Source organism: Apteryx mantelli, chromosome 4 (assembly GCF_036417845.1).
Source record: "Apteryx mantelli isolate bAptMan1 chromosome 4, bAptMan1.hap1, whole genome shotgun sequence".
Lineage (NCBI taxonomy): Eukaryota > Metazoa > Chordata > Aves > Apterygiformes > Apterygidae > Apteryx > Apteryx mantelli.
The window spans coordinates 44,147,341-44,174,793 of NC_089981.1; the positions used below are offsets into that span (position 1 = coordinate 44,147,341).

Genomic DNA, 27,453 nt, shown 5'->3' on the forward strand with positions numbered 1-27,453 from the left:
TTATTGTAATTTTGAACATACGTCTCCAAATGGGAGGTCATGTGGCCATTCGTGCATGCAAGAGACCTCTCCCAAGGACACAAGCCAGCTCCTTCCCAGTGCTGAGCCACAACGTATCCCACATGAGCCACCACCACTCTGGTATAAAGCAAGCTCCTGGGGGCAGGAGTCCCCCCAAGAGACAGCCCCGGGACGGGCCAAGGGAGGGGTTTTCAGCACCGTGGTGGCATGAGGGTGCGAAGGGGCACTGGTTGCACCCCACATGGCAGCTGCACTGCGGCTGGCCCTCACAGCCGGGCTGATGCCCACAGCTTTTCTCTCACAAGGCCTCAGCAGCAGTAACACACTTGCACAGCTCCCTTGCTGTCTCTCCCAGGCTCTGACTGTCCCTTCTCTAATGCTTGCAAGCGAGGGGAGTGCCAGGTTCATAGCACATTGCACTATACTCCAAGAGCAGCATGTCCACAGAGATAAAAGAAAGTCTGGGCTCAAGCATGCAGGCAGGGCAAAGGCAGAAGTCGGAGCAGTTACACAAGAACAAGACTAATCAGAAAGGGACAGATAACTTCCTATGTATTATTTTCTGCCAGACAGACACCTGTCATCTTCTTTTCCAAGAGGCTCATTACTGGAATATCTCAGTGCCTCATAATCTTTCCACACAACAGCCCCGTGCCTTAGGGACAGACAACATCCCTGCTCTGGAAACCCCAAGAGATTAAGGACAGAATCCACAGAGGTGCTAAGTTCCTCAGCTCTTACAAACACCAGGCTGTTACCTAAAGGGAGTGGGGTCTGCAAGGCTCCTTTTTTCCCCACAGGCTCAGTCTGCTCACTTTTATGTGCAGAAAATCTCTTGGTTAACAACTTCAGACACTTAAGCACTCTGAAATGCCTGATGGTTAAAGCAAATCCTATCTGCATAACCCAATAGTGTACACACAGGAGAGCTGCAAAGCATCTCTGTGGAACTTATCCAAATAGCTTACTAAAATTTTGCCCAGGATGCCTGTGGCACAGTAGGCCAGGATTCCCCAAGTCCCAGGTAACTACCAAGGGCTACCAATACATCTTAAAACAGAATCATTTGCATTTATTGCTGGGAAGAACAGGCTCCAACCCATGCCCTGGTGAGGGGCATTAATTCCCCACCCTAGAGAAGAGGAATGCTCTTCCAAAGCAGTCAGGATGCCTCAAAGACCTAGAGGGAATGTAACCTGATCTAGCTGAAAACGATCGGATGTTCAGGCAGTAAAAACAATTAGTATGCAGCCACCACAGCAGCATACAGCATAACGTGACTGCCACTCAAGTTCAGTCTGGCACAGTCTATGTGCCTAACAGGGATACTTCAGACTTCTCATCAGTAACAAGTCAGGAACATGGGACTCCTTTCCCACATAGATAACTGCCCTTTAAGTCTCTTGGCAACACCGGCAGGGAACATCTCTGGCCGGAGGTTCATTCCCCAACTGGGCCGCAGTCCTGCTGCTACCCAAACCAGCGCAGGAACACTGTGTCCCGCCTGGGGCATCTTAGCAAAAAGCTACAGACCTACATGCTAGATCTCCAACACTTCCACTCTGTGGACCACTATGCATCATGAAAACACAAAGCAAAAAAGACCTTCATTGAAAGGTCTGTTTACGGAGTGCCTCTAGATCACCTCCTACAGACAAGCCAAAGGAAACCTCAAAACCCAAACCATCTACTGTACAGGCTACAAACCAGTAAGAGTTGCCTTAGACGTGGCCAAAGCTCACCCTGCCAGTTAGATACACCCCACAGTCAGCACAGTCGGACACCCTCAAATACTGTCTGGAAGCAGTGCAGAGCCCCCAGGTGCAAGACAGCGGCACGCTGTGCCTGCAGTGGCTCCAAGGACCATGGACATAGCCAGTACAGCCGCCGCCACCACCACGACACAGAGCAGGGACCAACAAGGCCTCTGCAGCCTGCCAAGTGAGTAAGAGTAGATCTGTGTTACTTACTCTCTGTACCACTGCAGATAGCTCTGGAAAATAAGACATCCAAAGCCTGCTTGGTTCTTCCCATGCCTCCTCTGCTCTCCCCTGCCTATCCACACTGCCCATGGTAGCAATGCATCCAGCACCTGTATAATCTGGGCACATTCAGCTCCTGCACCATCCCAATCCTCCTGCTACACCCTCCTCTCCTCCTGGAGCCTTTGCTCTGACAACTCCCCTACGCGCTGCTCACGCTGCTGCTCCTGCCTTCAGGCTCCACAGCAAGAGGTGCAAGGCCATTTGCACATGCCGTTGCTTTGCAGTTTTCTGCAGTTCTCCCCTAAAGCAGGAGAGCAGCAGTGAAAATGAATGTAACATTATTATTAGGAAACCGACATACTCTCCACACATCTCCCTCTAAAGAGCAGCAAGGGAAATTGTGCATAGAGACAGTGCTACAACAAGGCTGCCTGAATCCATACCTGTGTTGTGCCCTGTCTGCATATGGAAGACTAGGGTAGAAGGAGAAAAGTGGGATCACTGATGGGGCCAAAGCTCAGACACGCACCTTGATGACACGAAGCCCTTACACACACCCTTCTGCAAACAGAGGGGACAGAGCAGCAGGGAGAGCAGGAAAAGGCTGATGCAATAAAAATAGCTCTGTGGTGGGGAATTGCAAGATAAAAACAACCTCTCAACACCTAGCTCATTCACAACAGCATCAGTGCAGGTGACAAGACTGTAAGTGACACTTTCTGAATCCTGATGGGGCAGGAAAGCATTTTTCTACCCAAAACAGCCCACGTAGTCATTATGAGGGCTTACCAGAAAATAATTGCCACGGCTGCAAGTTTCTCCTCTGTTTTCTGACCAGAGGGAGCCTGGTCTCTATACAGCTTACATTCATAAGCTTTTTTTTCCCCCCTTACCCTGCAAGAAGCACCATGCTCTGAGGACACACTGTAGTGGCTGGGAGGTGTCCCAGCTCAAAGATTTTATAACCCCTAAGTTTCCAATTTCTTTCTGCAGACTGAACAGGAAAACTTCTTCCCATGTTGCAGGAAGTGTTACGTAACAATCAAAAACTACTAAGTGTTCAATTTGCCCAGAACTAGATAAAAAAGCTCCATCACTCCACTAGTTTCTCAAACTAGAGCTATAATTAAAACACAGCAACCACATTTCTACCAGCCTGCTAACCACCACCTGCAGCAACATGCCAAACCTCCACAGCAAGCAAGAGCAGCCACACTTCAGCTCAGACAAGACACGCTTGCTGGCACCTTGCAGCAGCTGTGCAGGGCAGCCGGCGACACGCTTAACGTGCTCAGTCAGGCACCCTGCCTGGGTGGCTACCGCGACTGTCACACGCAACACACCATGCGTGTGCTTGCTCGGACACCTGGCCTCACTCTAGTCCCACTGCATACATATGCTATATCTCAGCAGGCTCACAACACAGAACATGAGCTGACTTCACATGCAGACACACACATGCACACATGTACACACACACTGTACATGCTTGGCCACACTAACTCGCTTTTTCAAGAAGTTGCCTGCCTGTCCCTTGCTGCTGAGGAGTGTTTTGGCTGCACAGATAAAGGATGCAAGATGCAATCTGCTGCTTCAATGGCTCCAATCCCCCAGTATTATTTCCGTAAGAAAGTCAGTTCCCTTCCATTCTTCTCCCTGATGGCAAGGCACTCGGCCCTGAGCCGGCTGCTGCCATCCATCAGCGCAGCACTACTGTAGCTCTTCCCGATGACTCAAGCAGCCGCATTTCCAGTCTCAAAGCAGAACCAGCATCCAGCTCATGGCCTTAATAATTGATTGGACCTCCACGCCAGACGACACAGGGATAACAGCCTCGCCTGCTCATCCGCCTCAGCCTGGCGGCTCGCAGGCAGCCTGTGAGCACCAGCCCCCCAGGCAGAGGACAGGGAGAAAAGACGGTGGGAACGAGCTTCCTTCGTACGGCAGGGCGCTCCGACTTACTCCTCTAGATAATCCTATGACTCAGGTATCATTAGCAGAACACCCTACGCACTGAAGTTCCCCAGGGCACGCGGGAGCTGGGAGGGTGGAAAGAGGAGGAAATCCAATGGGAAAGTATTGAGAATGTGCTCTGTTTTCCTTTAAGGACATTAAAGGAGAAGGATTCTTTAATTTCCCAGCTGCCTCAGACAGGTGTTGGTGGAAAACAGTCCCAGAAGCGGCGTGGGCCATCTGTCCTGAAGACGATTTCTGCAGGGAAACATGGGGGGCGGGGAGGGGGAAGCGCAGAAAAACAAGCCGCCTGCACTACTGCAAGAGAACAGCTTTAAAAGCCCAGAAGCGTCCTTCAAACAAACACGATAATAAAGGGCAGTTTTGCAGAAAATCTGATGCAAGTCTGCTTCATCTCCTCTGTCTCACGCCTGAGAATTGCATAGGCGCAAAGAAGCTCTAGGGAAAATAATCCTGGGAATGCAAGGAAAGCCCAGGCACACACTACCTTACCCATGACAGTGCCGTAACTATTACTGAATTGCAGAATACTGGATCATGACAGTAACACGGGTCTTCGGGGCACTTCTTCCACTGATAACATCAAACCTACTTGGGTTTCCTTTCCACAACACCCCCAAACACTTGACTATTTCCTTTCATAAGTTCTCCAAGAAGCTTGCACTCTTTATTCCCCAAAACCCTCCACATCTGTCTCTCTTCAGAGCTCAGAAGGAAACTGTAAGAAATTATTATGGAAGATCCAGTGCCCTTAGCCACACGACTACACTGTCCTTCTGTATACCTTCACAGAGATTGTATTTTCAAAACCATTCTTGATGTATCCTCATCTGAAAGCATATGAACTACATCAACAACAGTATTCCTACATCTGCAGTCCAGTAACTTACCTAGTACAACACAACTGCTGCAATTTATTAACTACCTAAATGGCCACAAACATATGAAATGGAAAATGAAATGAATAAGGCTTTGCCATTCCTGCATCCTAGAAACAGATTCTTTACCTTTATCATGCTTGGATTTGCAGTCCCCGTCCTACGAATAGCCGTTTTAGAATTCCCCTAAGCCATTAGATTTTTTTCTTCCATTTTTTTCTTTTTGTAAATAAAGCATTCCTATTCTCTTATTATATGGCCAGATATGCAGTCTAGGCACACACATGGCAGGGGAAGGGGGGAAGGGCAGAGGAATAAATTTGCATTAAACAGGAAAATTGCCTTTTGGTCAAATCAGGACATTTTCTGAGCCCCAGACCCTCAGAGGCCCTCATAGGACTCAAGTCGCTGGATGTGCCAGTGGTAAAGTTTGGTTCTACATCACCTAAGTCAGACTCAACAAGAAAGGGTCCCTGTGACCATTAGCAATAGCTGAATTGTCACTCATCCTTGCGATGGAGGGCATTTCTCATATTACACTGTCAAACCCCACATCCTGTAAAAGCATACAAGATACAGCTTGTCACAACTGATCTGTGCGCAACCAACATCCCCATCTAAGACATTACTGGGCCAAATCCATAATGTACCCAGGGCCTCCAAATTGTTCTGACAGCCTTGCCACAGTAACCCTGCTTTAGCATCTGGACACCCTAACAGGAGCCCAGAAAATACTGCTAGGCCTATGAAGCACCATGCAGAGAACCTCAGTCCCCATTTAGTTATGTGGCGCTTTGCAGAGACACCGTAAGGGCCTTAGCCTGTCCACAAGCTAAGGTTTTCCTATCCTCTCCACTACTGGCACAAGACTGTTGATTTTGTTGATTTTTTTTTTTTTAACTACAAAGGTGACATTACTAACTCAATTTTTTCACTGCTCATAAGCAACAGATCCATTATAAACTCCTTTAGCACCACTCTTTCTCCTGGCTTCCCATTTGTCAAGAGCTGAGCCACAAGTTTGGAGCCTGGATCCAAACTTTAGGAGAGTTTGGATTGTGCCTGGAAAGAGAAGGGAGGTAGAGTTACTTTGGGTCCTGCTGCATGATAACGACCTTTTAAGAACATTTAGTAAGGACAATTCAGGCTGCCAGATCAGACAAGTATTTTGACATTTGCCTATATTTTAGTCTCATGGGAGAGGCAAGGACCATAGGGAGCAGCCTGTCACGGACTCCCTGTTTTGAGAGGTTAGAGGGCTTTGATTCCTGCTTCTAGGTTTACCATCTACTATGTGAGAGACATACAGATACCAGCTTTCGCCTCAGCCCTCCTTATGGCCATACGTAGCACTTCTTGGCATGTCATCTGCAGCTTGGAAACACATTCTTGCTTCCTCCCCAAACAATTTGCCAATATTAAGCATTGGTCCTTTGTGCTCAATTACAACTCCAAGTTTAATCTCTCCCTTGAGGCTCCTTAGACTCAAAATAAGCACAGACTTGCAGAAAGGCTCAGGGAGCTGCTTAGTGAAAATGCAATGGGAAAGGCCTCCCAACAAAACACATGCTTCAACTAGTTTGTAGCCTGTCCTCAGGTGGCAGAAGTCTTCTCTGACACCTTAGTGGTTTCTATAGCAACAGGTTAATGCTAAAAATGTCAGAAGCAAAGTTTCCCAGGTCGGGCAAACAGAAGACAAGAGGGCAGACTGAGAAAAGGGAAACTTCCACATAGCTGATGACATGGGAAAAGAACAAGCACAGGCTTCATGAATTTGCAAGTCAGTGGAACAAAGTGACTTAGCAGAAACCGCCAGCACCCCACGAATGGGGCAGTGGCCGGTGCTCAGCACAAGGGAGGGACTGCTGTGGAGCACAGGCCAGCAGCATCCCGCAGAGCAGCAAAGAGCAACGAGCAGTTCTTCCTTCTGCAGTTAAGCACCTGGGAATGAAACCAGCTGTTTCCAGGAGCAGGACTGTTTAGCTTACAGAATAGGAAGCGCAGAGGCCAAAACCTGGATTCCACCTTTGGCACTGCTGCTGTCCTTCCCCACAAGCAGAGCCAGGCCATTTAACCTCTCACACTCCAGTTTCCCAGTTTTTACATTAAGAATATGTCTACTGCCCAAGTTCATATCGTTCCTGCTCAGTGCCTGTAATATTTCAAAGCTGATTCCCCCTGCGCTGTACCCAATGGGACTGCTGTGCTCTCTAGCTGACTGCCCACTTACAAGACATCTGTGCTGCTGAGGAAGGCTATGAACTCCCCCGCGGTACTCAGTTCATTGCACGCTACTTGTCAGTGCCAGGAATGCCTTTCCTGGCCTGAGTAACAACCAGCTTAGCAGGACATCAATTTTTTCTTTCTGTCTTCATTCACTGCTGGCAGGAAAAAGCATTATAGAAACCTTGGGGTGAACCTCATATCAATACAGCCTTTGCACATGCCAGTAACTCTTGGAAGATCCCCATGGTCAGGTTAACACCCACACATAAAAACCAAAATAGCCACAGCTCAGTCCAGTACCACAAGAGGGAAGAAGGTGTAGGAGAACCCACTGGCACTACCAAGAAGTGATCTCTTCTGCCTCTGTGGTTCTTAGGACAAACAGCCCTGAAGAACCACAGTCTTTTCTCGCAAATGCTACATCCCCCTGGCAGCTCATACAAACCTGACTTTGCTGTTATTTGCTGCTTAGTCAGGGGAAAAAACCCTGTGCATGCACATATGTATGTGTATGTGCACGTTTGTTTATGCATGAGCTGTCAACCCTTGAATTATACACAGATCAGCAAGGAGCTCTGAATTCTCCCAGTGTGAAGTGTGTGACATTTAATCTCAGCCTTCCTTTTGGATTTCATAATGTGCACTATCAGCAACAGGTATTCAGTACACAAGTACCCTTTAGAAAGCTTTGATCAGAAAAAAGGACATAATACAGAGAACCTGCAGACTGAAAAAGACAATGCCTCTGATACTGGAGTGCTTCTCCAGCGTGCACAAAGGCCAGCGTACTGCAAGGATCACACAAAGAGATAGTTTGTCCCTAAAGCAAATAGAAGCATTTCAGAGGTGGAGAGCATGGGGCTTGAACACCTCAAATATAACATGAGCCTATGGTTCTCTTCACTTCACTGTTTTTGGCTATCTGGGGAGGGGGCAGGGTGAGCTATCCCCCAGGGGTGCCTATTTTAGGATAGGATGCATCACCTTCTATAATGGCTTACCTCTTTCCATACACTGCAGGGGGAGCCCAGAAGATGAGTTAGACTAGGTTTTTGATTGCCTTTACATGGACGGGCAAGATTAATTCCCTCCGGATGACCCAATGCATGATCCTTGCATTCACCTTTTCACTACCCGATCCTTGCAAGCACTGTATCACTTCTGCCCAGCTCACATTATGGAATCACACTGAGATTACAACCCCTCCCCACAAAGCCAACCCCCTTTCCCTCCCCCCCCCCCCCCCACTAAAAGACAACCCAACCACAAACACACACACACACAAAAGACAACAACCTGCAAGGAAAAGAGTTTCTTCTCTGTTGGGCACGAAGAAGCAGTGTCCTAAGCAAACCTGCTCTTTTTAGTTATAGCCATAGAAGATGCCGGAGGAGCCAAGGCAAGATTTCTCTTTTTACAGCAGGGAGGACACAAAGGGGTGGATGCCTCAACCCTAGATCCAGTTCTCCTGAACCCAGAGTCTGGCATCAATAACCTTGGTGACAGGGCATACGCGAGAGAGGCCTTAGGAAAGAAAGGACAGAGGTACTACTGATTAGTCCTTTTCCCTGCCAAATTACAATTCCAGTCCCTACCTTTGCTCAACTCCACCATCCAGGGACAAGGAGACAACAGGAAACCCAACTACTAGTTGCACCAGCAGCAACACATCAGGCTCTCAAGTAACCACAAAAATTGCAGAGTTGCCAGATGTCTTTTCTCTGTTATCAAGGGTTATTTAAAGTACCCTCCCTTGTTTCCTTAAGTCTCAGACACTCTGCTACAACAAGTTCCAATAATACCAGCACAAATAAGATCAGCAGTGTGTGTATATATGTATATGTAAGAAAGCAATCATATAGCACAGCCTCCTGCTTAGAATTGCTCAGGACACAGCAGTGGAAGCTTTTAGTCAAGACTTTTCTCATTATCGTCCCTGTAATTTCATTTAAATGCAGCAGCAGCTCTGGGAATAACAGGCTAGTCTCTTTTCCCCTTAGTTCTTTGCACGTGTCAATGAAAGGCACTTTGTTTGCACAATAATGTGGATCAGGGAATAAACTGCCTGCAGCAGATGAGCTCAACTGCTTTATCATTTCTTCATACATCAACCCTCAAAACATCCCACTTGTCCAGGGATTTAAACAGGGGATGTCGACAGGACTCACGGAAGGGACTTGTTGAACATGTGCTGCACAGCATCCGTTTTCTACCAGCAGATGATGTAAGAACACATTCACACGCTGCGCTGAGCAAATGGTTGCACTGGCAGGGTGAAGGGGGGGGGGGAGGGTGGGCAATGCATTACAGGTGTCTGCTATTCAGAAGCAAACCAGACCTGACTCCACATTCAGCTCTGGTATTAAAGGCAGATGAATTTCATCTCCACTTAACATGAAAATGACCTGGGATTGCACACACAGATGGCCTAGATTTTTCAATCCTGTTAGATGGAGCTTGACTTCTGGCAGATTTCCACTACTGCTTTCTACCAAAGAAAGTCTGGGTGCTCTGTATTGCTATTAAGCTGCTTCTACAGTAACTTTTTTTCCCCCAGGTCACAAAATACTAGCTCTGCTTTCAGATGGCAAATGACCGGTTGTGAAAAACCAACATCATCTTGCTTCTCTGGACTCAGTATTCTGGCTTTCCAGTTTCATTCTCCTCTTTGCAGGAGGCAACTTATGTTTTTATCTCCCTGGTATACACTGTTTACCCTGAATGAAGTGTCATACAGCCAGCATTATATGTCCAATAAAAAGGATTCGGGGGACTTAAAATCATGGACTTTTAAAATAACTTGTTTCCCATGAGAATACTCTGCTTCCTTTATTGCTAGTGGTACAGACTGACATTTCCATGTCACAATCTCTCCTTAAGACTTCATATAGCAAGACAGAGTGCCTGAATTCAGACTCTGCCCAAGCTTGTCTGATAAAACTGCCTCCCCTACATACCCCACAGCTTTGCAGTGATATACAGAACAGTTAGGCTATTTCCCAGATGGACCTTATGTCATGCATGGCAAGGCAGTGAGAGATGGCCAGGAATGTTGAATTAAAGACATCTTCTTGGCCATAACAAACATAGGCTAGAAAGCACAGTGTGCTCTAGCCTGTGCTCTCTGGCCAACGTGAACTCTGACCTTGGGAAAGCTGCCTGCTGTCTCTGTCACAGCAGTTTAACATCTACAGCAGAATCAGGTGCAAGCCCAGGAAGAGACTGCAATGTCTAAGCAGGGCTGCATGGACATGGGGGCTCAGTCGTGCAATTCCTGAATTAACACTCATCACCTGGAAAAGCCTCTCAAGTCTTTCCATGGCCACAAATAACTGAAGACCAGCAGTTTGTATTTCACTCATAAAATGGCACAACTACAAAAGAGCACTTCTGCTGCCATCATGGGTTACTGAATGAATTTGTACTCAGACAAAAACATTAGCTGAGTCACCCATAGAGTTTCCTGAAGATTTGTGGGTTTTCTCTGTAGGTCTCTTGTTCGGCTGCTGACACAGCCTCAGACTGTTTACTTTCTCAGCCCAGGCAGGATACAGCTAAAATCGACAGGGCTGCAAGCCTTTGTGTATTGCTCCCACTGCACCTGCTTTCCTCCAGCAGCTCTGGGCCAGCAGTTTAAGTGCTGCCTGATTTTAATAAGAAAAGGAAGTCTTTCTCTCCTGTGGCAGCAGCAGGCAGCTGCAAGGGAGACTAGCGCTAATCTCCCTAGGAGGCACAGAATCCCTTCAAACAAATAATTAGGTTCCCGATGGCCAGCGTAATCTGACACTCCTGCGTGCGCATCTCCAGCTACACAAACTCATATTGCTAATATCGGTCCCCAGGAGACCGCACTACTGAATCACTGCTTGATTCATTTCTAACCACTTTTCTCACCATGCTTTCCTCTGCACCTTTGACTTAAAGGAGCTTAAATCAAATCCCTGACAATAACTTCTAGGAAGCCCAGGAGGAGTATAGCTAGCTACCAGACTTTCTGCTCAACCTTCTGATTTTGGCCCATGAAGTTCAGAAAACGAACATATGGATTGCCACAGTCAGTGTCAGAAAGTGCCTCTCACCTTCTAGCAATAAACCCTGCTAGAATCATTCCGATCATTTTCCAGTTTTGGCAACAGATCTCTCCTCCCCTGCAACCCCAGCGACTGTCAGTACAAGTACAGTCTTCTTACAGGCTCAGCTTGTGGCTTTGGACAAATCACCTTCCCTTTAAGTCCCTGGTTCCCCCCTGTAAAATGAGCTGGCTAAAGCACAGTAAGCAGGTCCCACTGGGGTCTGGTACGGATGAGTTAGGTATAGCCTATGCAAAGATTTCCCCATCAGAAACAATGCACAAGTGTGCTAAATGTATTCTTATTTTGCATATAGAGGGATAAAAAGACATTTATGGATTTCTCCAACTGGAACACACATTTCACAGGATGAGGGTAAGATGTGTATTCACACTGTGAAACCAGAAAGGAAAGTTCGCCACAAGGGTTTAATCAGAAACCTGGGAACCAGGGCTTTCTGACTAGCACCGATTCTTGCCAGTTGTTGGCAGATCTTCCAGCAAGACCCTGCATATCTCTAAGCCTCATTTTCTCATCTATGATCTGAGGATAGCCACACTCACTATCACCGCAGATGGCCAGTGGAAGACACTGAAATGCAATGCGAAGTGAAACCCCTGCAGATGACAAAGAGCTTCACAAACAAAAGAAACTGAAGAAGGCCAAAGAATCATTTATCATTTCCCTTCATGTCTGAACTATAAAATCAATCTCTAGTTATAGTTGGATTTGTCTTTGTGAACATCTGTTAGCATCTTGAGCAAGAACTCTTCAAATGCTGAGAGAACTCTCCCTGGCCTGCAATCTATAGAACAGAATCAGAAATATATTTTCCAAGAGAAGCCAGGAAGTCACATGAACTGGGAACACCTGGTCATCTCCTAAGTGCTGTTTTCATTGCTCTGGAGCAAGTCCCAATGTGTTTGGAGGCCTGCATTGGGTCTTTTCCTCCCAATAATTGTTTTTACATTTCTATGTTGAAAAAAAAACCACCCAACAACAAAAAAAAACAAACACAGAAGGTCTTCTTTCTATAAATAATGCCCCAATAGTGCCAAAGTCACCAAGCCCTTCCTCTTGGCACAAGGCCAAAATTGAAACATAAGCAATCTCAACATCTTTCTGGTGCACATGTGCATTTTTCTGTGTCAGGGGAACACTTGAAACCAAAAATTTAACAGTAGGAAGATATACACCCCCACTTCATAGTCTCATTGGTCTCTTCTCTCTTTTGCCATCTCAGAACAGACTCTGTTCCCCCTCATTCAATTTGCAGCCTTCTGTAGAGCCCCGTGCTCACAGCCCCATCCCACCTGCAGCAGAGGGAAATATTTCTTGTATTGTGCTAGTGTTTAGCAGTTCTAATCAGATTTGGGTACTACTTGGAAGAAGGACATCAAACGGTCATATAGCAAGGAACAGATCACTATCCAAACAAAGTAATGTGTGCAACAACCACCACATGGACCAATCTTTCCCAAACCCATCCCCTACTGTTAATAGTTTGACCTTCAGAGAGCTGCAGGACAAGCAAACACAGGCTGAAGCGGTACTCTGGCACATTTTAGCACTCGATGCTCATTGAAAACAACAGAAAGCCATTTTCCTTTGGATCTGATCCTATCCTCCAGGAGCTCCCAGTGGCAAGAAAATCTCAGGGCAAGGCATTTCTATGGTGTATTCTCCCATGGATCAATGTCCACCCCAAGCCCCTCTGGGTGGAATCCTCTAGAGATGGGTCAAACATACTCTTCTGACCACTTCTCTCAACACTAAGTCCTCTCTACTGGCCAGCAAGCAGAAGGGATAAATTCCCCTTTAGACTATAAGGCAGAAGTCATCTCTTCAGCCTCCTGGTTGGGACAAACAGCTTATCTGGAGAAGAGCTCCCTTTACCTTGCCCCAAACAGCCACAGAAAGAATCGAAACACAAGGACACATTCGAAAGCGAGCAAACCCCTTCTTCCCGATTGTGATCAGTACCCCGTCTCTCTGCGCCAAGAACGGCAGGATAAAGCGGGTTCACAGTGTCCTTCACAAACTGCTGTGCTCGCACAAGGTGTATGTATGCATCCGAGCTGAGAAATGGTTATGGCTGGTAGAGGTGCCTTCATGCTGAGTCTTAGGATTTTGTTTACTTTTGTTTTTTTTACCAAGACCTTTCTAAGAAAGCTTCCTCCCAGGGAAGAGAAACTTCCCTGCATAAAGGATAACTACTATTTATGTATTTAAAAAACACTTTCCTTTCCCATGTGTCCTGAACATCATTACACAGCAGTCTCTGCTTTAGTGCGGTTAGAGTTACTGAGCAAGTTATTTATGACAAAGTCCAGAATAGCTAGTGCTCTTGTATACTCTGTAGTTTCTCATGGCTTAACTGTAGGGTGGTAGCCCTAAAGTCAACAAGGCTTTGGTCACTTTGGGCATTTTTACCTAACAGCCTCTGCAGACAGAGCATATGGATTAAATGGCAACCACTCGCAGCTCTGGCTTTGCTGGCCCTGTCTCTCGGGCAGCTCCACGAGGAGCAGAGACATTTGCCAGGTAAAAGGAAGAGCCTGGGTGGACTCAAACTCCAGGCAGCTCTAGGGCAGGGCAGTGAAGGAGCAGGTAAAAAATAAAGGTGCTGTTTCTTTCTCAGCCTAGTTTGCTCAAAGTCGTACTGATCTGGAAAGCTTAACAGCTGCTGGTCAGCAGTGTTTCTGCTCCGGCTTAGCAGGGCCAGTCAGTTCCTGCAAGTGACACGTCAGACATTTGGGTGTTTGGGGCCACATGAATGCCCAGAGCGGGCTGTAAACCATCTGAGTGCTTATGCCTCTGACCTCATCTTCCTTCTCGTATCACAGCAGGAACTCTGTCCCATCTCCTTTCCACGGCGCACTCTGTAACCCAGTCCCGTCCCCTCCGTTCCTATGCCAAGCCCTGCTCCAAGCCCTCACCAGGGGCTGATCTCCCAGGCGCTGCCGCACCCTCCTTTGCAGTGACTCCCCGTCACCCACTGGGCTCCCCTCCACCACAACAGGAACGCCAACATCCAAACGGGGCGCACCCGCTCGCCACTCCACCCGCCAGCCGTTCCCCCGCATCCCAACTCCACGCGTCCAGCTCAGCCATCTAACCCCAACCTCCCAGGGCCGCGCAGGGCTCAGCACACATCCCCTCCCCATTTGGGCACCTGAAGCACCCACTGTGGTCCTCCTGTGAATCTCCTTCAGCAAATGGAAAAGGACGGATACTTTCAAGGAACAAGTTAAACGGGATCCAAGCTTCTAAGCAGAGCAAGAGCCAAAAAAAAAAAAAAAAATCTGTTGCCAGAAAGCTTCCCACCAAGGGATCCACAAGCACTTGAGCCCACACCTAGCCTTGCTGAGTAGCTGCAGCCACTGTGCCCCTAGTAAAGCTCTGCCTGTACCTTCACGGTAACCCACTGCTCTTATTGGGATCTGGTGCTTCACCAGCTCTTTCTCCATCCCTCACACCTAGATGCTGCTGAAGACGCTCCCAGTGCTTCAGTTCAGGGACCAGCAGGACACAGAGGGTCCCACCCTACCTGCACTCTCACAACACAAAAGTCACTCCTTCCTCCTGCTATATCCCCTGCCTGCTTGCTACCCCATCCTCCCAACACTTGCCTGGGGACGGTCTCAGCCTGCAGGGCAGGGACTTACCTGAGCTTTCGCAGCACCACGGCCGCCAGCGATGCCTCCGCCAGGTGCCAAATCCCCCCAGCCGGGGGCAGGAAGGATCCTGCAGAGGACACACTGCCCCTGACGACGCCTGACCCCGCCGGGCCCCTTTGAGCCCCGAGGGCTCGGCGAGGCACAGATCCTAAACTTGCCCCCACCCGAAGGGAGGCCAGCAGACCCCGAGCAGCGGCGCTCGGCGGCAGAGCACCGTCGCGGGGCCGCCCCTTGCCCAGCTCCCCCTTCCGAGGCGCTGCCTCCCGCCGTGCCCGGGCTGCGGCGCTCCCGGCCCCGCTCCCGGCCCCGTTCCGCCGAGGGGGCGGCGGCGGCTGCGCGGGGGCGGCCGCCCGCGCCCCCGGGCCCGGGGCTGGGGGCGGGCAGCGGCTCGGCCCCCAGCGAGGGGAAGGGCAGCGCCTCCGCGTCCCGCAGCGCGGCCCCACCGCCCCAGCACCGGGCGGCCCCCGCGGGGCGAGCCCGCGGCGCGCACAGCACTCACCGCCCTAGCGCGCGTCCCCGCGGCGCCGGCAGGGCCTCAGGGCGCGGGGCGGCTGCCCCATCGGCGGGACCGTCCCCGGGGAGCCGCGCAGGGCATCGAGGCGGCGGGCCGGCGCCGCCCCGCGCAGCCCAGCCCCGCGCAGCGCAGCGCAGCCAGCGGGCGGCCAGACTGAGCCCGGCCCCCGCGCGGCGCGGCTTTACCCCGCGCCGCCGCCGCCGCCGCCGCCCCGCCCGCCGGGCCGGACCGGGCCGGGCCGGGCCGGGCCAGCCCAGCCCACCGCGGAGCTCCGCCGCCGCCGCCGCCGCCGCCGCGCCCCGACGGGGCGGACCCCGCCGCCGCCGCCGCCGCCGCGCGCCCCCCGCCGCCCCTCGCCCCGGCCGCCCCGTCGGAACGCGCCGCCCTGGCGCGGCTCTCTCCGAGGCGCTGTGTGGGGTTCACGGGGGGGTCACCCGCCGCTTGCATGTGGGTTATGTAGGTCCGGGCCACGAGGGGCCCCAGCTAAGCGCCTGGGAAGAGGGAGCAGCCCCCCCCCCGCCCCGAGGGCCTGATTCCCGGGCGGGAGGGGAGGAAGGGCAGGGGGTGCCTCCCGGAAAATAAATCCGTGACTGGGAGCAACAAAAGGCTCCCTCGCCCCACCCAGCCTGGGGCCCTGTTTAAGCAGCGAGCCGGAGATGTTGTTTCATCCGTGCATTTTTAAAGCATTCGGTGCAGGGACTAGTGGCAAGATTGTCCCGATATTTCTCTGTTGTCAAATACCAAAGGGAAAGCAGGCCCTTGGTGGCTCTGTTCGTTGGTGCGTGCTTTCAAGGCCTGTTATACAATGCCCTGTAAAAGGCAAAATAAAAGAAACCTGGGGGCAGGGGAAATCTCACGGTTTTTCCCAGTGGAATTGCTGCAGGGGAAGAGCCTGGATGAATGGGCTCAGTCCTTTGTGCGTCTGCACAGAGAGTGGCAGGGCAGCTGCCCCCGCCGCCCTCTGCCGCAGCTCATCCTGGAGAGACGCTCACGTTGCCAGGTCCCTCAAGAACGATATTCAGAGAGCAAAATGGGCATGCTGACATTTTAATATTGCAATATCTCAGACTAGAGGAGATTTTAATGAAAGAGAATGGCAAGATGATAAACAGCAAACATCAGTGACAATTAGCAAAAAGAGCAGCGGATAGAGGAGCAGCAGGTAGCTCTGTCTTTGTCCTTATTCCACTCCCTGTTTTTCTAAGTGATTTTTGTTTGTTTGTTTGACCCAGCTCATTTCACTGATCCAGTTTAGAGCAGGACCACACAAAATTGGGAAAAGCTGGACAACAAAGCAAGGGGTCATCTGTCCGGCCGAGTGACTGGGAGAGGGAGGCGAAGAGAGGCAGGATGCAGCGAGAAGCTCTTAACTCGCTTTGACTCGCTGGACAAACCATAACGGGGAACCGCATCCTGAAGTGCTTAGCACGATGAGGTCATTCCAAACACAAGGGCGTCTTTTTGAAAACTGGATGCTTGTCCACTGGGGACTGGGCTGAAATCTCTCATTTCACAGACGCCAAGTAATAAATCTGTAGAAAACAGAACATTTCTTCAGTGAGAATATTGGACATTTCAGTAGTTGTTTTTGCTGCATATCAGGGAAAAAAGCTGAAGATCTGAGATTTAAAAAAAATCGAAATTCAAAAAAAAATCCAGTCCTGACTTGGAGGTAGTGAAACATTTTACTGTGATAAAGTTCAAAGCTTTCCTTGTGATTATGCTAAAACATATGAAAGAGATTAAGTATTATATGTACTCTATCTATGCTCTACAATTTTAAAATATTATAATGTAATACAAAAGCCACACAGAACAAAATGAGAAGGCAAAGCTGAAGAAATCATGTTTTACCCTATTGAAAATGAAATACTTTGATATTGTCAAACAAGGAAAGTCAAAATATGTCATGTTGACTTTTTTAAACAGAGAATTGTATTCAGGGAAAATGTCTCAAAATTGTGTCAAAGAAATGATGAACAAATAGTTTTCAGATAATAGTTCAGGCTACTGAAGACTTTCAGAAGTAGTAAGTGTCATTTTAAAAAAGTGATTCAAACATTTATGTCGTCCTATGTCACAAGGAGTTCCAGTGTTCTTTCTGAAAACAGTATATACCTGCTTTTGAAAATGTTACTCTCAGACAAGATTTAAATTCATAACTTAGATCCAAAGACCTTCTGCAGCACTTTTTTTATTCAAAACCATCCAATTCTCCCACCTACCTTTTCCTGGTTTGAAGCACTGGAAAAAGTAAGCACAGCTTTTGTCCACGCTGCTGACTATTTAAATGATATGACAACTTTTACAAAATCCAGTCTGAGTTCTGCCATTCTCATGTCTTTCTTTGATGCTATATTATAAGCATGTATAATCAAACACTATCATTAGTCTGTGCAACTAAGGTTTGAGAAGTAACCTCAGTCTTTCATTTGCATTTGTTTCCAAGTCCCCAAGCAGCAGACTGATGCACATGAAATCTGTGCCGAAAATCTCTCCTGCCTATCTGTACACAAGTGGTAGGTGATACCACCTGCAGGAATGACCAGAAAAGGTCTGTGGCACAAAGCAGTTGTGAGAAGACTTACAATAACGTAGCGATCAGTCTGCAAAAGCTTTCACCTGCCCAGCACCATAATGTTACATGATTTGCATGGTCCAAACAGCATTGTGCTTTGTTCACAGCAGGGTTAGTATATACACAATCAAACCTTCATTGCAGCATCTCTAGCGCACGCCTGCGACTTGGGGCTAATGATGTGATGCAGTGTTGTACTGTAGGACTGAGGAAATCAAGCACAGTGCTGAGTCCCTCTGGGAGCTTCATCTGATGCACTTAATCAGGCAATGGAGAAGGAAGAATAAAAAATACACTCCAAACTGCAGGCCTGAGGGAAGGTGGAGGTGTTGCAGGCAGTGACAAGGAAGGAGGAAAGCGCAGGGTACATGGCACTGGCAGTTTGCACTCAAGAGGCTGTTGGAGACACAGACCAGTGTATAGGATGAGTTGGAGAGGACTGAGACTGAAAAGCAGAAACTGTTAACTCTCCCTAAGAAGTGTCCTGCACTTGGGGAAGAGTCTACACAATTCCTGGGACAGAGGTGCACCAGCCTGCTTTCCACATCTCCAAACAGGCCAACCTGCTACACATGATGCCTCTGAAATGGGTTCAAGGCAACTATATCGGCAGGATATGTTATATGCAGTGTTGAACACATTAAAAATACATCCTGGGAGGAAGTAGTTCAGGAATCTAGATAATCAGATACTTAATTTTTTTAGATTATGTTTGGAATAAACACCCATGATGCTGAAAGGGAGGATTTGACTGCTGTAGGAAATGCTGAATCGTCAGTTCTCTGCAAGGCCAGTGAGCAACATGGTGGTAATGAGATGGCCCGGTCATGTCACCTCCTCACTGAGGCCAGGTCAGGTGCCATCTGTGTGGGGGATGTGAGTGGGCTCACCCTGCCTCTGAGCAGCCAGGGGCAGCGTGCAGAGAGGCAACACATGCAGCACAGGGCGCTCTGGGGCCCTGGCCAACAGCAGGGGCAGTGAGCTGTGCTGCTTTCCAGGATAGCATGGCTGCTGGGGGCTGCCAGCATTGCCATGCATCCTCGTAAAGAGGCTGCATGCACCACAGGGTGTGCAGCCAAGGACGGGAGGAAGGAAAAGTGTGCTGAAGAAAGGCTGTGTCCCAGGCGCCTTCCCCCCTAAGGGCCAGGGACAGCTCTCTGGCTAGCTTACACGCACCAGGCAGCTGCTTACAGCAGCAAAGAAGGGAAAATAATCAATAGTGCATGGATGAGTCTGTTTTTTCTATTAGCACTTCTCACAGCTCTAATCGTCTATCTTCTCAAGTCCCCAAGATGTGACCCCTGCCACCATGGGCTTGGCTAGACAACACGTACTGTTTGTACTGAGATTGCTCCTTATGTTTGGACCTAATTCTGCCACCGAGGTGCAGCTGGAAAGTGAAGACGATGACAGGGAGACTGTCTTAACCAATAACAAGACCCAAGCTATTTTAACAGCAAGCTAAGCGTTTTAAATAGGAAGGGGAGCACAGAGATCTAGTGCAGGGTCTGCATCCCCAGGCTGCGCTGCTTTGAGGATTCTGGCTAGTCAGACGGGCAGAAGTTGCAAAAAAAAATGTTGAGAAAATTGCATTTTCTGATCCATGAAAAACGGTGAGGCCTAGAAAGAGGAAAAAGTAGATTCCAGATGGGCAAGACCTTTCTTTTATTTTTTTAAGGAAAGCTCAGAAACTGTTGTTTCAGGTCAAAGCATTTTGATACGGGGCATCCAAAGTGTTCCGTTTGAATCTCTGTCTTTCACAGAATTTTGGGTATATTCAATTAAGCAGAAAAATTAAGTGCTGTTGGGATAAAGACTTTAAAAAGGATCTCTTCAAATTTTATGCGAAGTGGCATAAGACAGTTTCAATGTTTTTTGCTAAAATGTCATTTTCACAGGAAAAAAAGCTACAGAAAGTCTACCAGCTATTACAAAAGTTTTATCCGAGGGACTCAGAAAGTGTTTTTGTGCACCCTGGATGTCATAGAGACAGGCTCCACTACCGATGCTGGGCTCCCTGCAGGAAGCTTTGTTGTCTCGGCAGGATGGGCAGAAATTCCACTGAGTGTAAAAGATGGTCACGTCAAGGCAGAGCAAATATTTTTTGCATCTCTTTCCTGCCCCTTCACCAGCCCCTCTGAATTGCCGCCCTTGTCTTCAAAATTCTGTGATGCTTTCTCTCATTTTATAGCTGCTTTTCCCTCTGCTTACACCCCTCCTCACCTCTGAGCATCTAGGAGAGTCTTCTTTTCAATCTCTTTATGCTCCATTTCTGAGAGTGTCTTGTTGTCCCTGTAGCATGCTGAGATACTTGCTGACTTCAATTTTCACCCTTTAGATTGTCATTTCCTCACAGTAGAAAGCATTTCCTAGCGTTTCCTTAGAAAGATGCAATGGAAAATTAGCCAAGTAGTACATTTGTGAGGTGCAAGATCAGAGGAGATGATTAGACTGTCTAGTCCAAACTCCTGTATTCATCACAGCTGCTTGAATTTCATCTGCTTAGAGCTGTATCGAGTGTGACAGCTTGTGCTTGTCTTTGGCTAGAGCATACTTTCCAGAAAGGAAAGCAGGTCCAGTCTTTACTATAAATCTTGCTTTGCAGAAGCTATGTTCCTGAATGCTACAGGCCTCTGGTCACCATACAGTGGCAAACCAAAATGAACTCCCTTATTAAAATAAGGTTGGCCCGTGTCTCAACTCACCGTTCACTTAGTCTTCTGCCCAGCCAGCTTCTACAACAGGAGCAGAGGGCACAGGCAAAAGCTGTCCTGTGTGCACATCCTACAGTCAGCAGCTGGAAGCAACAGCAAGTCTGTGATGTGGGCATAGCCTCTGTCTGAATATGAAGACCTGATGGTATGAGGAATTAAGTGCCCCTGCCATTCCAGAAATATGTTGCAATGGTTAATCAATCTTGTCGTGGAAAAATGTGTCTGTTTTCTCATTTAAATTTACTTGGCTTCCATCTCAAGCCATTAGTGGTTGCTATGTCCTATTCTGCTGCCTGGAGAGCATGGCACATCTGGAAGCGTGGGATGACATGCGCTTCTCAGAACAACTGGTCTTGCAGTGATGGAGCAGATGTGCAGAACAATTGTGTTGGATGAGATCTAATTTGAAATCGGGGCACATCACAGTTTCTACATATGTGGTTTCCTCCCTCTAGATATCTTGTTTTTGGCACCAGGGAAGCCTGGTCCTTAACTCAAGCAGTAGCAGCTTGTGGTCTCTGGATCTAAAGGTCCTACATTCAGTCTTCACAGGGGGCTCCTCTGGAAGCCCCATATAACAACATCACATCTCCTGTTAATAAATGAGACACCACAGGGTCACCTCCTGAAATAACAGTTTGTTTTTCTCTTGAGCCTTCCAGCTAGGTTAAGTCAGCTCTCAAGCCCTTGTTGGTGCTCAACAAACACTGCACAGCCGTATTCCCCGCAAGGAAAACAAATGATCCTTGGATAGTTGGAGATCAGAGAGGTGTAATCCTGAGAGATGGGTATCTTCTGAGAGTAGGCTAGCAAAGTGTGGCAATGTTAAGAGACAGGAGATATTTTCCTAGAGGGTTTTGCAGCCTGCCTGCATTCCCAAGTGCTGTGCCTGTGACAGCAGCACGATGATTATACCTGGAATTAGTTTGATGTGAGATTGTCACTTACAAATGTTCTGTGATTATGCCTTGCCCTGCATTTCTCTTTCCCTGCGATGAGAGGCAGGGCAGGCAGCCTTTCCCGGGAGCGGGGAGAGAGGCAGACCCAGAGGCTGCCAGTGCTTCCAGGAGGCTGCAGCTCCGACCTCCTTTGTTTCCGAGCAGCTCCGGGACTGCGAGCAGCTGGGGCCGTTCCCCCTCCCAGCCTCGCTCCTGGTGCAGCTCATCATGCATGACCAAAAATCACAATAGCTTTAACCCTGGGATTACCGTAGCAGCAAAATGCAAGGGAAGGCAATGGTCATCATCTCTCCCCCAGCAAAAAGAATCAGCCGAGAGGGAGGGGAGCAGTGCCCGGGGACAGGCACCACACAGTTCCTCTGACAGCTCTCCCTTGGGATCTGTGGTGGCACCTGGTGGCTTTTCCTTGGGAAAGCAAAGCTGAAGGAGAAGGAAAGCTGCAGGAAATGAGCTGCCTGTTTGTTTTGATTTTCATGTACAGATAGAGGCCGGAGACACAGGCAGACTCCCTTTTCTGATTGCTCCTTGGGATCCGGCTCAGCTCCCTGGTGTATTCGGCCTCTAGCAGAGGCGAGCTTGCTGCACGGGGAGGGCAGGGACCTCTGAGACATGCGCCACATTTCTCTGGTACCTGAGAGGAGGACATCTTACACCCTGCTGTGGGGGTCTCGCAGAAAACAAGAGGAGAGATGGGGCCCAAGGAAAGGGAAACGGGGCCATCTCTTCCCAGAGCTGTGGAGGGGGGCAGCAGTGAAGTGCCAGAGCTAATGGGGCAAGGTAGGACGTCCCCCTAACCAAAGGCATCATGCTAGGAGCTCTGGTAATCCCCTCGCCCAGCTGGAAGGCTGTGAATAACACTGAGGAGCCCTAACAATAGGAGCTACAGACGCCAATGAATAACAGTGAAACAGGCAGACCTTCCTCCCAGCCCCGTGCCCTTTGGTTTGAGCTGGAAAATAATTTAATAAGCCTCGTCATGATCCCCCAGTCCCAAGGACAGCCATGCTGGGCACTCCAGCTGGCGGCTGCCCTCCTCCCCAGCTGCAGAGCAAATCCATGCGGAGGCAGTCCGCACGGCCGCCCAAGCCCTGCGGAGGGGCCCTTCGAGCTGCCAACAAATGCCACCTCCCAGCCTTTTGCTGTTGGTACGGGGCTTTGGGAGGGGAAGGAAAATCACTGTGTGGGCCTCAGGCGTGAGCTCAGTGAAGCTGGTTTTGGATCGCAGTGAGAGGAGGCTTATGCTGGGCTGCCGGGGTCCAGGTACCCGCCTGGTGCTGCCACCACCGGACCCCACAGCCTGGCTGCCCCAGCTCCCTGCTCCCCAGCAGGCACCTGTGCACCCCAACAGCTTTGGCTCTCCATGCTCCAGCTCCTTCCCTTGTCTCTGTTAAAACAAGCCTGTTTCGCTAACGATTATGAAGTGCATTGAGAAGGAAGAGTACTTGAGCAATGTCGAATGCTGGGGCAGGAGCTCTTGCACAGACAAACATGAGGTCACATGGGAATTTCCATCCTAAACTCTTGCCTTCAGTTGTTCATTGCTCTTCTTTTCTTACCTCGTAGGCTGACATTTCCTTGACTTAATCTCTGGCTGAAAATGAGGTGATTTTCCTTTGTAGTGGTTGATTTACTTTGGAGAAGTTTCAGGTCAAAAGGACTGAAGTAAAGGGGGGGGGGGGGGAAGAAGGTGACTTTTCCCTTCTGCAAAGGATTCTGGCTATCAACTTCTGCAGAGCTTCAATTCCAAATTGGCTGGGGAGACAGGACAGAAATTTGGCAGGGAAATAGCCTTCAGTGAGAAAAAGTGCTGTCAGGGCCTCCTCATGAATCAGGTTTGCGAGCTGACTGACATGCACACCTGGTGCATATGCACAGTACATCTTGAATGTGTTACCTTGCCAAATTTGCAAGGTTTGTTGCCAAGGAAAGCCATTTTGGGCGTACATGTGTTTGACACCTCAGGGATTACCCAGAGCTGTGGGCAGCGTTGCCATCTGCTCCCTGTGGGAGAGAGCTTGTTCATACTCACAGGATCTGCTGCCGAATGCTTCCAGCCTGCACGCTATGCTTTTTCTGACTTGTTACCTCTGGGGACACGTACCTTGTAAATTGCTAGGATTTACCACAATTTGCTATGTTCCCCAGTTCCTGACAGCTGTTAATCAGAGCAGAGGTTTATTTATTGCATTGCAAGATAAAGATTTTAGAGCTTGTAGGTACAAGACTGAGAACAAAAGGTCACAAGAAAAACAAACAAAGTGAAGTTCCAGACTACAGGCATCTTAACAAGATGCCTCTTTTTGTCTCGGGGTACTTTGCCTAGAAAACTTGTGGCGTACGGCAGTCTTGAGTCCCGATGACCCTGTGGACATAGTGTAACCCCATTATAACCACTCTGTAATTCTGGCTGGCCTCTTTCTGGTTCAGCTGCTGAATATACTATTTTTCTTTTCTTACTTTTGTTAAAATGTAAGTTCATCCTTGGTGGCCCTCTACCCAGACTTTGGTTGTATGTGTTTCAGAAACCTTAGGATCAAGCCTAATTCCAGTGCAGGATCACGATGTCCCTCTAGGCCATCAACCCCACATGCCAGCGAGGCCAGGGATGAGACTGGGTGCAGGGCAGAGGTGGGGCCATCTCCCCTCTCGGAGTCAGCTCCACGCTGCAGATGTGGTCCTACATGGTGACCCAGGGCAGGTGCTGTCTCACATTGCGTGAGCCACAAGGCAGGAGTGAAGCAGAGGGAAAGTTTCAGGCCCTCCTGCACATCTGGGTTGTGCTCAGCCCTGGACGACAGGCCCAAAAACAAGAACTTTGCCTGCACATAGTTTTGGAGGAAGTGTCAGTCCTCCCACGTATTAACTATTAATGTCGGTGTGCCTGGTTCACAGAAGTCTGCTCTGCTCTCTGTAGAGCCTTATGCTGCACACAACCCCATAAAACAGAGTGCCTTCCAGTAGTGCATTAAGCACAGTAACTACTATCTGTCTTGTGTGGTTTGTGCTCTCTCTCATCTTCTCCCCAGATGGGTGCATGCTTAACAACTTCATGCCAAAAACTTAAAGCAGATGCATGAGGAGCAAAGCAAACCAGATCCGCCTCTCACTTCCTATGTGTCCCGTGGGGGGCTGGCAACTGAGGAAGGGGCCCTGTGCCCCTTGCCTGGGCTGACAAGGAAGGAGGGACAAATCTTGTGAATTTGGTAAGGTGCATGGGAGTTGGACCTGCTCTAGCCACAGTACATCAGGTTCACCAAAGCCGAGATCCCCACAGTAGCGCTCCTAAGAGGAGGGGGACAAGCCACCACAGCAGAGCCTCTCACAGGAGCATTTCCCTCGGCAACCTTAAAAGACTGTGTAGCGTGTGTAGTGCTGTGCACTGCTCTCTGCATGCATGACAAGGTCTTTGTAATTAATTCATATGAGAAGTACAGCCAACCATACTTACATAGCATACTACAGATTAAACGTAACATCAAAGAGCAATCGCTAACATTTCTTGGCATATATAGGCCACCTAATTTAACATCTCAGCTATCTCTGTAGTTAACTGCTTCAACCCCTGGACTGAACCCAAGTGGCTGCCGATAGCTCGGGCTCAGAGCTGCCAAGGGGGCTTCCAGCGATGCGGTAAGACCAGCTACCACAGACCTCTTTGCCTGGATAGCATCTACAGGCTAACTCACTACAATGTTCATAGCAAGACCACGAAGGGAGAATTTACTAGCACTAAGGGCTGGCAGTTTGTTGCAGGTGTAACTCCCTTGATCAAAACATGGCCTTTTTTTAGAGGCTTTTGCTTCACAGGCTGTGATCGTTGACACAGCTGGCCTGCCGCTGAGCAGAGCTTCTGGGGCGCTCTCAGCCCCGACCTCGCTCAGCCAGCTGCAGATTCACACCAGGGCTGAGGTGCTTTGCAGCCCTGAAGCCCAGCCACCTGGCCCCCCTCATGGCACTGCACCTCTCTAGCACTGCAGCACCGTGTCCCTGCTCTCCCACAGGGTGACCCACCTCTCTCCTTTTCCTCTCCTGCCCTTCCTTCCTCCCTTTCCCTTTCCTCCCTGCCTGGGTTTCTGTGCAAAGGGCATTTGAGCTGCTCAGAGCCATGCACATTCCAGCCAGTAATGTATATATTCAGCGCTGTGGGCTATGGGAGAGCAGCATGTACATTTTTAATGATTTCAATCTGAACGCAGCTTCTACAGGCTGAGGAGAAACCCTGGGGAAGAACCTACTAATTTCAGCAAGACTTTACTCAATAAGATTGTGCTCCAGTGAGTTTTTAATTATTCACACAAAGTGGAACATCTCCATCCATCTTTCATGGCTCCTTGGCCTGCATGGAAACGCAGCAAGAGGGAGGTTTCCCAAACACGCATTCAGAGCACGTCCACACCCCAGGTCTTGTCAGCTTGCAAACATGAATCCGGGATTTTTCATGGAGGACACTGAGGGTTTCAGATATGCCCTCATCCAGGCCCACCACTGCTGTTGCTGCCACATCAGCATCTCACCTGCATTCCCTTCCAGTCAGTGCAGCAGGAGAGTCCCAGGTGCAGCAGGGACACCCTTCTCCAGCTGCACAGTGCCTGCCACGTGCCTGTTTGCCCACAGGGAGAGACGGCAGCTCATGAGTGAGCTCAGGGTCCCCAGCCCACGGCCATTGGCTCCAGGCTGCCTTGCTCATGCTCTCCCAGTTCTCCATCCCCACAAGCAAATACTTGCACTCCCAGATGAAATCAGAATACGCGCATACACAAACTACAGACTTCCTCACGATGATAACCTTTTATTTGACAGAAACACAGAAATAATTTACAAACAGTGAGCCAAAACTGGGGTTTCTTCAGCAATTGTGAAGTGGGAAAGGGACCAATTTCACTCCTCAGGATCCAAGATTTTACACCTGAATAAAACAAGTTACCATGAGTGTCCCTCAGCAGGCTGGGGTGCAACTGGAGCACCTCCTTGCAAGTAAAAGAGTGACCCTCAGGGACAGGCTGCAAAAGGTTGTCCTGCAGCTGCTCGCAGTATTGCCAGCGCACAGTAAAGACACCATCAGGGAAAACATGACAGATCACTAAGAAATACCATGGTCCTCTGCTCCTGTGCCCCTGCTGTGCCCTACCAGGTGAATATGAGCAGTGGTTGTCTAGGTGAGGAGATGCAGGCACTGTAGTGACCCAGTCCAGGAGGAAACTCAGGATGACAGAAGCCTTATACTGACTTGCTGGAGGACCTGAAAAGAGGGGAAAACTACTTCATAAAGAGATGAGAATTTACAGATTGGATTCTCGGGGTCAGTGGCAGCCTTTCCACAATGCGAGGGTGGCTGACATGGACACCTGATCTCAGAGAGCTGATCCCACCTTCCTCCAAAAGATTTGGAGGTTTCCATGCTGCACAGCTGGGACAGGCCTGGTTTCCACCATGTGCAGCGTATACAACAGAGAGAAAAACGCAACAGTGCTCAACTGGTCCCTTGTGGGAAAGAACTTTAACCTGCTGTCCGCAGCCAGATGCCATGATTTACAGCAGTTCCATGCCTTTAATTTATGTCAGGCTGAGGTCAGTGCAGCTTGAGGGAAAGGGAGTGCTAGCTGATGCTTGCCAGCTCCTTTCTCTGCTGACTGGGAGAGTCTGACATTACAGCATTTCGTAAGGTAGCCGTAGTATTTACATAGCACGTCACAGTCACCAAAATATGAGTGGTTAAGTGGCAGGATCTCATCATTGTAGATAAGGGAAAAAGAAAAAGAAAGACAAAATATTTATGCATGTTGGTCCCGGTGGCAGAGCAGGGAAGAAGCCAATTCTCCTAATTCCCAGATCCTCCATCTTGGCCCTGTGACAA

At 49.2% G+C, this 27,453-nt stretch overlaps 1 protein-coding gene across 3 annotated transcripts in view; it reads right to left on the bottom strand.

Annotated features, from left to right (window-relative positions):
• The window catches only part of TP53I11 (tumor protein p53 inducible protein 11), a 34,160-nt gene extending 18,669 nt beyond the window's left edge, over positions 1 to 15,491 (bottom strand). The window contains exons 1-2 of one of the 3 annotated variants that reach the window (XM_067296327.1): positions 15,334 to 15,491; positions 14,823 to 14,901 (exon numbers count right to left, since the gene is read on the bottom strand). The gene's annotated coding sequence lies outside the window, so the exon portion shown is untranslated. The remainder of the gene's footprint in view (positions 1 to 14,822; positions 14,902 to 15,333) is intronic. The other 2 variants (XM_067296325.1, XM_067296326.1) reach the window with 2 other exon arrangements.
• Between the last annotated feature and the right edge of the window lie 11,962 nt (positions 15,492 to 27,453).